This window comes from Choloepus didactylus, chromosome 18 (assembly GCF_015220235.1).
Source record: "Choloepus didactylus isolate mChoDid1 chromosome 18, mChoDid1.pri, whole genome shotgun sequence".
NCBI classification, from domain to species: domain Eukaryota; kingdom Metazoa; phylum Chordata; class Mammalia; order Pilosa; family Megalonychidae; genus Choloepus; species Choloepus didactylus.
This window is the reverse complement of record NC_051324.1, coordinates 19,515,025-19,528,088: the sequence shown is the minus strand read 5'-3', so window position 1 is coordinate 19,528,088 and position 13,064 is coordinate 19,515,025. Positions and strand designations below refer to the sequence as shown.

At 40.9% G+C, this 13,064-nt stretch overlaps 1 pseudogene; it reads left to right on the top strand.

Moving 5' to 3' along the window:
* The first annotated feature begins 10,365 nt into the window (after positions 1 to 10,365).
* On the top strand, positions 10,366 to 11,319 carry LOC119514675 (annotated as a pseudogene).
* Positions 11,320 to 13,064: the final 1,745 nt, after the last annotated feature.

Here is a 13,064-nt window from a genome sequence, read left to right as displayed (position 1 = left end):
ATTTTTGCATCTATATTCATTAGGGAGATTGGCCGGTAGTTTTCCTTTTTTGTAGCATCTTTGCCTGGTTTTGGTATTAGATTGATGTTAGCTTCATAAAATGAGTTAGGTGGTGCTCCATTTTCTTCAATGTTTTGAAAGAGTTTGAGTAAGATTGGTGTCAGTTCTTTCTGGAAAGTTTGGTAGAATTCCCCTGTGAAGCCATCTGGCCCTGGACATTTATTTGTGGGAAGATTTTTGATGACTGATTGGATCTCTTTACTTGTGATGGGTTGGTTGAGGTCTTATATTTCTTCTCTGGTCAGTCTAGGTTGTTCATATGTTTCCAGGAAATTGTCCATTTCCTCTATATTATCCAGTTTGTTGCCATACAGTTGTTCATAATATCCTCTTATAATTTTTTTAATTTCTTCAGGATCTGCAGTTATGTCACCTTTTTCATTCATTATTTCGTTTATATGGGTCTTCTCTCTTTTTGATTTTGTCAGTCTAGCTAGGGGCTTGTCAATCTTGTTGATCTTCTCAAAGAACCAACTTTTGGTGATATTTATCCTCTCTATTGTTTTTTTGTTCTCTATGTCATTTATTTCTGCTTTAATCCTTGTTATTTCTTTTCTTGTACTTGGTTTAGGATTGGTTTGCTGTTCATTTTCTAGCTTCTTCAGTTGATACATTAGTTCTTTGATTTGGGCTCTTTCTTCCTTTTTAATATATGCGTTTAGTGCTATAAATTTCCCCCTTAGCACTGCTTTTGCTGCATCCCATAGGTTTTGGTATGTTGTGTTCTCATTTTCATTCGTCTCTATATATTTAGCAATTTCTCTTGCTATTTCTTCTTTAACCCACTGATTGTTTAGGAGTGTGTTGTTTAACCTCCAGGTATTTGTGAATTTTCTAAGTCTCTGATGGTTATTGACTTCTAATTGTATTCCATTGTGGTCAGAGAATGTGCTTTGAGTAATTTCAATCTTTTTAAATTTATTGAGGCTTGTTTTATGTTCCAGCATATGATCTATTCTGGAGAAAGTTCCATGAGCACTAGAAAAGTATGTGTATCCTGGTGATTTGGGATGTAATGTCCTGTAGATGTCTGTTAAATCTAATTCATTTATCAGATTGTTTAGGTTTTCAATTTCCTTATTGGTCTTCTGTCTGGTTGATCTATTTATAGGAGAGAGTGATGTGTTGAAGTCTCCCACAATTATTGTGGAAACATCAATTGCTTCCTTTAGTTTTGCCAGTGTTTCTCTCATGTATTTTGTGGCACCTTGATTGGGTGCATAGACATTTACGATTGTTATTTCTTCTTGCTGAATTGCCCCTTTTATTAGTATGTAGTGGCCTTCTTTGTCTCTCAAAACATCCCTGCATTTGAAGTCTATTTTATCTGAGATTAATATTGCTACACCTGCTTTCTTTTGGCTGTAGCTTGCATGAAATATTTTTTTCCATCCTTTCACTTTCAATTTCTTTGTGTCCCTGTGTCTAAGATGAGTCTCTTGTATGCAACATATTGATGGTTCATTTTTTTTGATCCATTCTGTGAATCTATATCTTTTAATTGGGGAATTTAATCCATTTACATTCAACGTTATAACCGTGAAGGCATTTCTTGAATCAGCCATCTTATCCTTTGGTTTATGTTTGTCATATTTTTCCCCTCTGTCTATTAATATCCTTTATTGCACCCATACCGAATCTCTTTAGTACTGAACCTTTCTCCAAGTCTCTCTGTCCTTTCTTTGTTTCTCTGTTTGTAGGGCTCCTTTAGTAACTCCAGTAGGGCAGGTCTCTTGTTAGCAAATTCTCTCAGCATTTGTTTGTCTGTGAAAAATTTAAGCTCTCCCTCAAATTTGAAGGAGAGCTTTGCTGGATAAAGTATTCTTGGCTGGAAATTTTTCTCACTCTGAATTTTAAATATATCTTGCCACTGCCTTCTTGCCTCCATGGTGGCTGCTGAGTAGTCACTACTTAGTCTTATGCTGTTTCCTTTGTATGTGGTCAATTGCTTTTCTCTTGCTGCTTTCAGAACTTGCTCCTTCTCTTCTGTGTTTGACAGTGTGATCAGAATATGTCTCGGAGTTGGTTTATTTGGATTTATTCTATTTGGAGTTCGCTGAGCATTTATGATTTGTGTATTTATGTTGTTTAGAAGATTTGGGAAGTTTTCCCCAACAATTTCTTTGAATACTCTTCCTAGACCTTTACCCTTTTCTTCCCCTTCTGGGACACCAATGAGTCTTATATTTGGACGTTTCATATTATCTATCATATCCTTGAGGTCCATTTCGATTTTTTCAATTTTTTTCCCCATTCTTTCTTTTATGTTTTCATTTTCCATTCTGTCATCTCCCAGGTCACTGATTCGTTGTTCAACTTCCTCTAGTCTAGTACTATGAGTGTCCAGAATCTTTTTAATTTGGTCAACAGTTTCTTTAATTTCCATAAGATCATCCATTTTTTTATTTAGTCTTGCAATGTCTTCTTTATGCTCTTCTAGGGTCTTCTTGATTTCCTTTGTATCCCGTACTATGGTCTCATTGTTCATCTTTAGTTCTTTGGGTAGCTGCTCTAGGTGCTGTGTCTCTTCTGATCTTTTGATTTGGGTGCTTGGGCTTGGGTTATCCATATCGTCTGGTTTTTTCATATGCTTTATAATTTTCTGTTGTTTTTGGCCTCGTGGCATTTGCTGAACTTGATAGGGTTCTTTTAGGATTTGTAGACCTATTGAAGTCCTTATCTCTAATTTATCAGATCTACAGCTTCGTAGAGTACACTTTCTCTAACTAACCAGCAGGTGGCGTCCACGAGCCACCTGTTCTCCACAAGCCAGTTCTCCCCTGCTTAGCCTTTTTGGTGAGTGGGGGAGTGAGCCTTGTGGGGTCCAATTGGTGTACCAAGCTTGCGTGTGTAGTTGGTGTTGCTTGCCCTGTATATGGGCAGTCAGGGAGGGGGGGTGGCCCTAACAATCAAATCTCTCTCATGATCCTAGACTTTTAAAGCTGCTGCAATAGTCTAATCCTTCAGTTCAGTCCTGCCACAGTTTGTCTCTCCCACTGACCCACAAGTACTTGGTATTGGCGTTTGGCTCCTGAGACTTGCAAGTGGGCCCCTCTTCCAGGCTGTGCACCCTGGGTCCTCTGTTGAGGGATAACTGTGCTATGTCACAGGTGAGTGCCGTCCCCCCAGGGCAGTTCTGGGCTGCTGGGCTGTGTAGGGAGGCTCCCAGTCTGCTGAAATGATGGCTGAATGGGGCTTTGTTAATTCACACTGCTCCACCTTCCCAACTCTGGGACAATCAGCTGAGGTTGCAGGGAAGGCTAATGTCCACGCCCAGTTTTGTGGTGTGTGCCTGTTATTTGAAGCACTTCCATCACACTGGGTTGTCTGGGGCAGCTCTGGGCTATGGGGCTGGCGATGGGCAGGAGTGTTTCCTGTCCACCAGGATGATGGCTGTGAGTGGACACCCCCCTTTTCTTGGGAAGTTGTGGTGTTTAATGAATTTTCTTAGCCACTGGATTATTGCCTTTTGTCTCAGAGCTCTCCTAGTTCTGCTCTTGACTTGACCTGCCCAAATTGCAAGTCTTTGAAGCTTTCTGTATTGGGCTTCTCAGAGTAATTGTTTTAGAAAAAGAAAAAAGGATTTAAAAAAAAGGGCCTTCCTCACAGATCTAATGGGTTATTGAAATGCTAATAGACAAAGCAACCAGGGCCATTAAGGAAAGGTCCACAGGGCAGAGAGATCAGCTTTTCTTTGGGATTTGCATATGCGCCTCAGGGCCTGAGCTCTGCCCTTCCCCTTTCTATGTTCACCTGAACTCCAAAAATCCTCCGCTTTTATTTTGGAGTTTTTCGTGTTGTTTTTTTTCTATGCCTGGCTCCTCTGTGCTGGGCTGGCTGCTCTCAGATCATCTGGTGTCTGGTCTCAGTCTATCTATGGTTGGAGTTTGGATCATTAGAATGAGTTTCCGATAAGGGCTGCCACTGCAGTTCTCCCTTCTCCTTCCTGGAGCTGACAGCCCCTCCTCGCACGGGACTGAGCCTGGCAGGGAGGGGCACGGGTCCCCTGGCCATAAAAACTTACAGATTTCACTGATCTCAGCAGTTCCACGTTTTCATGAGTGTTGTATGAAGTATGCCCAAAGTCAGATTGCTCTGTGGTGTCCAGTCCACGCAGTTCCTGGCTTTCTACCTACTTTCCTGGAGGAGTAACTAAAACATGCAGCTCACCAGTCCGCCATCTTGCCCCGCCCGGATTGGCTTTTATAAAGAGGATTTATTAGGCTACAAATTTACAGTTCTAAGGTCTTAAAGTGTCCAAACTAAGGCATCAACAAGAGGATACCTTCAATGAGGAAATGCTGATGGCATCTAGAACACCTCTGTCAGCTGTAAAGGCACATGGCTGGAGTATGCTTGTCCTTTGCCCCTGAGTTCTGGCTTCAAAATGGCTTTCTCCAAAATGTCTCTGTGCTTCCATCTCTCTTAGTTTCTTTCTCTCAGCTTCTGTGCATCTTGAATGTTCTACCAGGGTGTTCCTCTCCAAGCATCTGGGGGGTCCTCTGTTAGCTTCTCCAGGGCAAACTCTGGGATTCATCTCTTAGCTTAGTATCTCCAAATAGATTTCTGTCTGTATCTCCAAGTGTGCGGCATCTGTGTTGGCCCCTGAGCTCTCTTATGGACTCCAGTGAACTAATAGAGACCCACCTTGAATGGGTTGGGTCTCACCTCCATGGAAATAATCTAATCAAAAGGTCTCACCCACAGTTAAGTGGGTCACATCTCCATGGAAACAACCTAATCAAATGATCCCAGCCATGATAAGTCTGCCCCCACAGGACTGCATTAAAAAACATAGTCTTTCCTGGGGTACATAACACTTTCAAACTGGCATAAGTACAATCATTTTGGAAAACTTTTGGCCAGTATCTATCTACCTTACAGCACAGCAATTCTATTCTTATGTGTCTATCCCCAAAAGTGGGTTAAGGTGATATTTACCAGGTCTCTCTATTGAAAAAGATAATATTTTTCTTTTGTAATTAATAAAAATCTCACAGAGAGATACATTAAGCTAAGCAAATACCCTATTGCTTGTCGTACTGCTATGCACTAAGATTGGCATCCATTAATGAGTCCTGTTTATAACAATTATTACTGTGGTATTTGTCAAATATTGATTATTTCTAATTCTATCATTTCTTCTACATTTGTTAGTTGAAATACTATCCCAAAAATTTTTCTCCTTCCTTCACTCCTTCCTTTTTCATTCATTCATTCATTCTGTCAATATCATAACATGAAAGTGATAGGTTTATGTTTCAACTTGGCCAAGTGATGGCGTCCAGGTGTCTGCTCAAGCAAGCACTGTTTAAACAATACTGCAAGGACATTTGTGGCTGGTTAACAAACCAGAAGTCTGGTTTATTAAATCATCAATTCAGTGCACCTGTGACTGATTGCATTAATGAAGGGCATCTCTTCTGCAATGAGAGAATTCAACAAGCTGGATTTAATCCAATTAGTTGAAGACTTTTAAGGAAGAGAGAGAGAGTACCTTCACTTCTTCTTCAGTTAGCCCATGAAGCATTTCCTGAGTTCATTGAACACCTTCATTGGAGTTGCCAGCTCACTGCCTGCCCTATGTAATTTGGACTCATGCATCCCCACAGTTGAATGAGACATTTTTATAAAATCTTATTATTTACAGATATCTCTTGTTGCTTCTTTTTCCCTAGAGAACCCTAACTAATATAGTGAATACTTATTTTAATGTTATTCTGAGTGATCATCCATTACTCTCATTATTTTATTGCTTGATTTGTCCCAAATTTGGCCAGTGGGACAAGTTGGTTTCTCTGTTCTTTTATCTTTCTTTGAACATTTTTCTCCTTTCTGGTACAAGAAGATGTACAGGCTCACCTTTTATTTTTCCTATCCCAGACTTGTAATTAGATATTTCTCATAGAATAGAGTGGTATTTCAAATCTAAGATCTTGGTGACAGGTGTCCCCATTTCTTTTGAGGTGTCATTGCTTTTAAGTTCTCTCAATGGACAGAGCTAAGAAATGTATGTATGCATTAGCACATAGCATATACACACATCTATGCATGTATGTATGTATCTATCTATGTAATGTCTAAACATATCTATCATCTATCTATCTTCAAAAGCATGAGGCTACACTGATACTTCCATTTCCTGTGCAACACCATAGGGTTCATTTAGCATTCCCCATTCTCATGCTTGTAGCTCCCTTCTGCAACAGTGGAACACCTGGCTCTCACAATATATTTACTTATTTGCTTATTTATAGAATACACATAAAATAGTGTCAGAATGCTAACCCATACCACTGTGAAGAACAAATCAATAACCAGAATACAATGTTTGTTTTTAATTTTGTCTTTAGGCTGAAAGTGTGTAGTAAAAATATTGTGTTCAAGAGTGACTTGGGTTAGTTCTTTCCCCACCATTCAGTGCAGTTCTGTTACTTGAAATGTAGTTACTTGTTTTTAATAGTGTACCTTGATCCTCAACTTCCTCTGGATGGATTCTCACCATCCATTGTGCCCCAATCTTTGTCCTTCTTGTTCTCCCATGAAGCCTAGAGTGACCTTTTCATGAAGAATTTGAGAAATAATCTACACTAAAGTGAGAATGACCATGATTGCACACATTTTCTACTTTTCAAAGGGTGATTTGTTCTACATACGAAATTCAAATTCTAGCATAGGCCTTTTGTAATTAATTAAAATAGTTGTCATTTCATGTAACAGGGTCCAAAGAAACTATTTTGGATGGATGGGGAAGATTTTCTAGTTCAGCCCAAGACATAGGCAGTCAATTTTTCTTGGAGAAAATCCCAATATGGTTGAACAAAATCCTCTCCATCTTCCCAGAAACTGCTCCCAAGGGGATATATAGAGCATGGGACAATTAAGTTCCCATTTCTCACAAGACACCCAAGAGACCTCACACTGTGGCCACCAAGGAAATAGACAAGGCAAGTTTCCTTTTAGCCCAGGGCTGGAGACCCTAAGGATTATGCCAGAGGTCCAGAAGTTAATGAACAGAAAACTCCCCATCTGCACCCCTGCTGCATTTGGGTTGTAGGAAAGACTTGCTGCATCAGAGGCTAAAAAAACAGCCATGAGCCCATCTCTTTGTTCCAGGGAAGGATGGCCTTTGAGGATTCAGGTAGCTCTTTCATGTTAATTTCCAATGATGTAGAGGACTGAACAAGAGGCAATAGTTCATAGGAGACAGTGACTGAGATGGACACAGACAGGGAGGTAAGCTTTATGGCTGGGAAGGGACTCAAGCTCTGAGCTGTCCCTGTTCTTAATAGCAAACACGACCCAGCATATCTCAGGAGGTGAAAGGAATATGCAGGTAAACGGGGCGAGGTCTCCATGTCCAAAGAGTCCAAGTCAAGTAAGGATGAAAGAATAACAAAATCTTGATACTTCCCTTGTGTTGGAGGAAGGAAGCCTTTCCAAATAGAAGGTGAGAAATTACCAGGCAGTCTATGGGGGTACAGAATAAGGAGTACAGTAATTAGGTGATGGAGGTGAGTGGTCAGAGGAGGATCCTGTAGGCTTATATGGCCAGGGAAGTCTCCACAGACAAGGAGGGGTTTTAAAACAGCTGTGGATTTCAATCTCTAGCCACAGTGAGCAGACTCAGCATGCTGGGCCTTTGGAAAAAGGATCTGTGCTTTGACTGAGAAATTCCTTCTGGCAGGACTGTTCCTTTTCATCAGGGAGCCACAGGTTTGGTAGGAAGCAGAACATCTGCTAATCTCTTGCTCTAAGCCATGCATTCTTAGTTAGTCCACCACACTAAGTTGCAGAGAGTACATGGTTCTAGAAGTCTGAGTAGATAGGGTCAAATGGAAGGCACCACAGAAATTCAGGGAAACTAGTTTTTGATACAACCCTTTGCATTCCTTTAAATTTCATGGGCTTCAGTTTCCTGACTGTAACACAGAGGGGTTGATTTTCTTATCTGCCAGTGTCCACTCCATGCCTTTGTTTGCTCAGGCATCATATGTTTCAGCACTTTTGAGCCAGGCATTATCTTATGCACCAGTAAATCACACTGGTGAACAGAACCATAGGGGCCAGACTTCTTGAAGCTTTTAGTCCAATGGTGAAGCTGCCTTAACCAAGTAGCATAAATTATAGGGGTGTTAAAATAGGGGGAAAAGGGTTAATATTGGAATGCCCAGCAAAGCGCAGAAAACCCTAGGTGTCTTTTGGTATATTTACGCTGGGACGTAAAGGATGAGTAGGATTTAAATGAATAGGGAGTGATTGGTCATGGAGAGAGAGTGCTCCAGGCAGCGCGGAGAGCAAGTGAGAAGATCCAGAGGTGAGGATTGAGCAGTGGAGGGAGCCTGTATGTGACAGAGGGATGATGGTGATGATATGAACAGGTCATGGGGAGAGCACCAGGGTCAGGCTGGACACTGGTGGAGGGACTCATGGGACATGGGATAGGGTCTGTTGGAAGTACCATGCAAAAGACAAAAAATATAAAAGACTATCTGGGTTTTTTTATAGGATCACAAAAATTTTCAATTCAAGTGCTGAAAGAGTAAAACTCATAGATGATTTGTAAGCAAAATGTTGTGGAAGTTAATTCTAAAGACAACTTTTTTTGTGTAGAAGGATCAGTGAAATTTTATGTGGTAGGTGATATGTAAATGCACGACATCTTGCCAGTCAGAGATGGAAAGAAATACTGCCAATAATTGTCTCCTTCACTTGGGGGAATATTTACTTCCTTCTCCTGATGTTTCTTTCCATGTGAAGTGTTTATCCATCAGATGAATATCCCTGGCCCCACTCCACTGCTTTTGTGTAGCTCAAACCTGGAGGACTTACCTGATTGCTGAATTTTGGACCTCAGCTTCTCCTTTCTCTTCAGGAACCAGATCATTTTCAGAAAACACGCTTTCTGCTCTTTTCCTCCAAGTTACATGTTTTATAGGGGCAGCTCTTCTCCTGTGAGAGATCCATGATTATCCAACTAAGCCTGGAAAGGAAAATATATTTAATTTTGGAAAAGTTATAAAAAGAACTCACTTAGTGAACACAGCTAAGACACATTCTACAGTCTAGTCTTTTTCAGTAATGAATGTGATTTTCTTTTCTCCACCTGATTGCTTAACCCCTCTGCCTAATTCTAAGTTGGTTCCACACATGGAGGGAACAGGCATTTTTAGGTGTTGTGTCTACTCAAGCACTAACATCAGTGACCTGCTGAAATATCTGCAAAACTATCCCTATGCAGGCCCTCAGTTCCCTACTTAGGTCCTCAGTTCCCTATTTCAGCCCTCAGTTCCCTACTTTGGCCCTCATTTCCCTATTTCAGCCCCTAATTCCCTGTCCATCTTCATCTCAGCCTCCAATCCCTTCTCCCTGCTCAAAGCTCCTGTCCCCATCTCTGAACCTGTCCTGGTCTTCCAACCTCCTGTTCTGTGCTCAAGAGCTTGTCTCTAAACATACTGTCCCCATCCACCTGGTGAAACCCTGTGGCCCAGAGCCCAGCCTCTCCTGCCTCATTCTGCTTTGTGTTAGAAATGAGTGTGTGTGTGTGTGTGTGTGTGTGTGTGTGTGTGTGTGGGATGGGGGGAGAAAGAGAGACTAAATATTTTTATTTCTTCTTCATAGTTTCCCCAACACCTTGAAGAAATAGCTTTTAGACTGTTGAAACAGTTTTTGCTAGAAGGGATATTATGAACTTGTAGTTTTGCAATAATGATTTTGGCATCCTGGGGACAGTGGATCAGAACAGATACAGTCTGTGGTCTCAGAGAGGTTTGGAGGCAGCTGAAGGTGTGGAGGACCCTGAAAAACCAATTTTATAGGATTTTTACATGGACAGTCCATCCCATTACATTAAAAATTATCTGAGTTTATTATCTGTCTTATTTACCTTGCACTGTATGAGGTGCAGCTTAGTACTTACACAATCTGTGGAATGAATGAGTGAATTAATGAATTAATGAGTGAGTGGAGGAAACTATCTCAAATCCACTGAGACTACATCTGCAGAAATAGAAACTACAACTAAAGAAATTGTGGACAAAAAGGAGTGCAGAGAAACCAAACAAGCAACCTACTTTAGTTCTCTTAAGGTGTGTCCCCACACTTCCTAGCATTGTGTATTTAGTAGGATTCAGTAAATATTCATGGCACATATAGTGGGTAGTTCATACAAATACATTAAAGCCATTCTTTAATCCTCTTCTCTAGAGTTCACAGAATGGCATTTTCCCCAATCATCTAGAGTGAAATAGTTTAGAGAATTTTATTGTGTCTCACTTGAGGTCTGTCTCTCTGGCCTCTGGGCTCATGGCAGGAGGGAACCAGACCAGTATCTTGAAGTTTCTCCTCTGGGGACTCTCTTAGCAGCCAGAGCAGCAGCACATCCTCTTCCTGCTGTTCCTGTGGATGTACGTGGTCACTGTGGCTGGGAACCTGCTCACTGTCCTGGCCACTGGCACCAACAGGCATCTCCACACACCCATGTACTTCTTCCTCACCAGCCTGTCCTGTGCAGACATCCTGTTCACTTCCACCACTGTTCCCAAGGCCCTGGTGAACCTCCAGACCCAGAGCATTTCCATTTCCTATGCAGGATGCCTGACTCAGCTCTTCTTCTTCGTGACCTTTGGGGACATGGACATCTTTCTCCTGGCCACCATGGCCTATGACTGCTACATGGCCATCTGCCACCCTCTCCACTACACAGTGGTCATGAGCCCCCACTGTTGCATCCTCATGGTCACTGCTTGCTGGACGCTTACAAATCTTGTTGCCATGACCCACATCTTCCTCATGTTCTGGCTTTCCTTCTGCTCAGAGAAGATCATTCCTGACTTCTTCTGTGATCTGGGCCCCCTGATGAAGGTGTCCTGCTCTGACACCCAGGTCAATGAGCTTTTCCTCCTCTTTGTGGGGGGAGCAGTTATTTTAAGGCCCTTTATGCTCATTTTGGTGTGTCATATACACATTGTTTCAGCCATCCTCTGAGTTCCCTCTGCCCAGGGAAGGCACAAAGGCTTTTCTACCTGTGGTTCCCACATCACTGTTGTTTCCTTGTTCTTTGGGACAGTGATCAGGGCTTATCTGTGCCCCTCATCATCTTCCTTCAGCTCAGTAGAGGAGGAAACAGCAGCTGCTGTCATGTACACAGTGGTGACTCCCCTGCTGACCCCCTTCATTTACAGCCTACAGAACAAGGACATGCAGAGTGTACTGGGGAGACTTCTCAGGGGCAAAGTCTCTTACTTGTGGGGTCACTGATGTCAGCAGAGAAAATGCAAGTGTTCTTCCTCCCCTCCAGTGAGGGACTGACAGACATTTCTACCATGAGGGTCTCATTCTGAATCTCAAATTTGCCTTATCACCAGTCCCCTTCCTGAATCCCCACCATGGTTTGGTATTATCAGGAAAAACAGTATTCTGTATTGTGCTTAAAGGTAATCTGAGTCACTTATTCATTTGTCAATTTTACATATTAAATAACTTTTGTAAAAGATAAATGTCTTTTGCAGTGTTCATCATTCTAACAGTCTGTATAGCCTTTATGATATTTACTAAAATTAGACAAGTGAGGTTTTGGAAAGTGGGATAATGATAAAAAATATTAGCAAGAGTTAAGGGTTGAATTTTTTCTAGCAAAAATATATGTTGAAATCCTAACCTGAAGAATTTCCCAATATGATGTTATTTGGAAATAGAGTCATGAAGATGGAATTAGTTAAGATGAGGCCACAGTGGATTAAGGTGGGCCTTACTCAATATGAACCAGTCCCCATAAAAAGAGGAAAACTTGGACACATAGACAGATGGGAGAATACCATGTGACAGATGAGGCAGAGATTGTGGTGCTGCAGCAGCAAGCCAAGGAATGCTAAGAATTGCTGGCACATTGCCAGAAGGAAGGACGAGTCAAAACATTCTCCCTTACAGGGTAGAGGGAACAGGGCCCTTCCAACACTGTGGTTTCAGATTTCTACCTCCACAAATGTGAGGCAGTACATCTCTGTTGTTTTAAACTACCTTGTTTGTGATACTTTGTTATCGTATTCCTGGGAAACTAGGACAACAGGTAAGACCAATATCATATTGCAAAGATTTTACACTTTTAAGTAAACAAATGCAGTTTTACCCCTACGAAAATAGACAATTATATAAACACTTGTTGTCTCAAGGTTACAAGTCAAAAATCTTTGGAACCGTAATAACAAATCTCTCAATAATACCAGAGGGATCTATGTTCTTTTTAGCAAGCAGACTTATAGAAATTAATAATGAGAATATATAATAAATAAATACAGGTTAACTATTATAGTAACTAGTATGTATCTTTTCTCTAACTTTCTTCCTTAGCTGTTTAAGTCATGGCTGGTTGTGAACTCTGACTTTTACATTTGCAGTAGAGGAGTCTTGTGTCATCTCAAGGTTCCTTCATTTGAAACTTCAACAAATGAATGGATAAACAAAATGTGGTACAAACACACAATGGAATATTTTTAAGCTGTAAGAAAAAATGAAGTCCTGAGACATGCTAAAACATGGATGAATCTTGGAAACATTATGCTACATGAAATAAGCAAGGCACATAAGGACAGATATTGTATGACGTCACTTATATGAGATCTCTAGAAATAGCAAATTCACAGAGACAGAAAGTTGATTAGAAGTTACTAGGGAATGGGGTGTAGGTGGAGGAGGAATTTTTGATTGGTGGATATAGAGTATATATATAGACTATTTGCAAATAAAACTTAATAAAAAATTACCTAATCCTGAACAATTTAAAAGACTAAATATAATGAATAAAAATGAACAGAGCCTTAAGGACCTGTAGAATGCTAATGGTGTACTGGAAGGTAGGAGAAAAAGGGTGGGGGCTTAAGAAGTACTCCAAGATATAATGGATGAAAACTTCTCAAATTTGATTGAAGACATAAACCTACAGATCAAGAAGCTGAGTGAAACTCAAGCAGGATAAATCCAATGAAATCCATACCAGGACATATCAT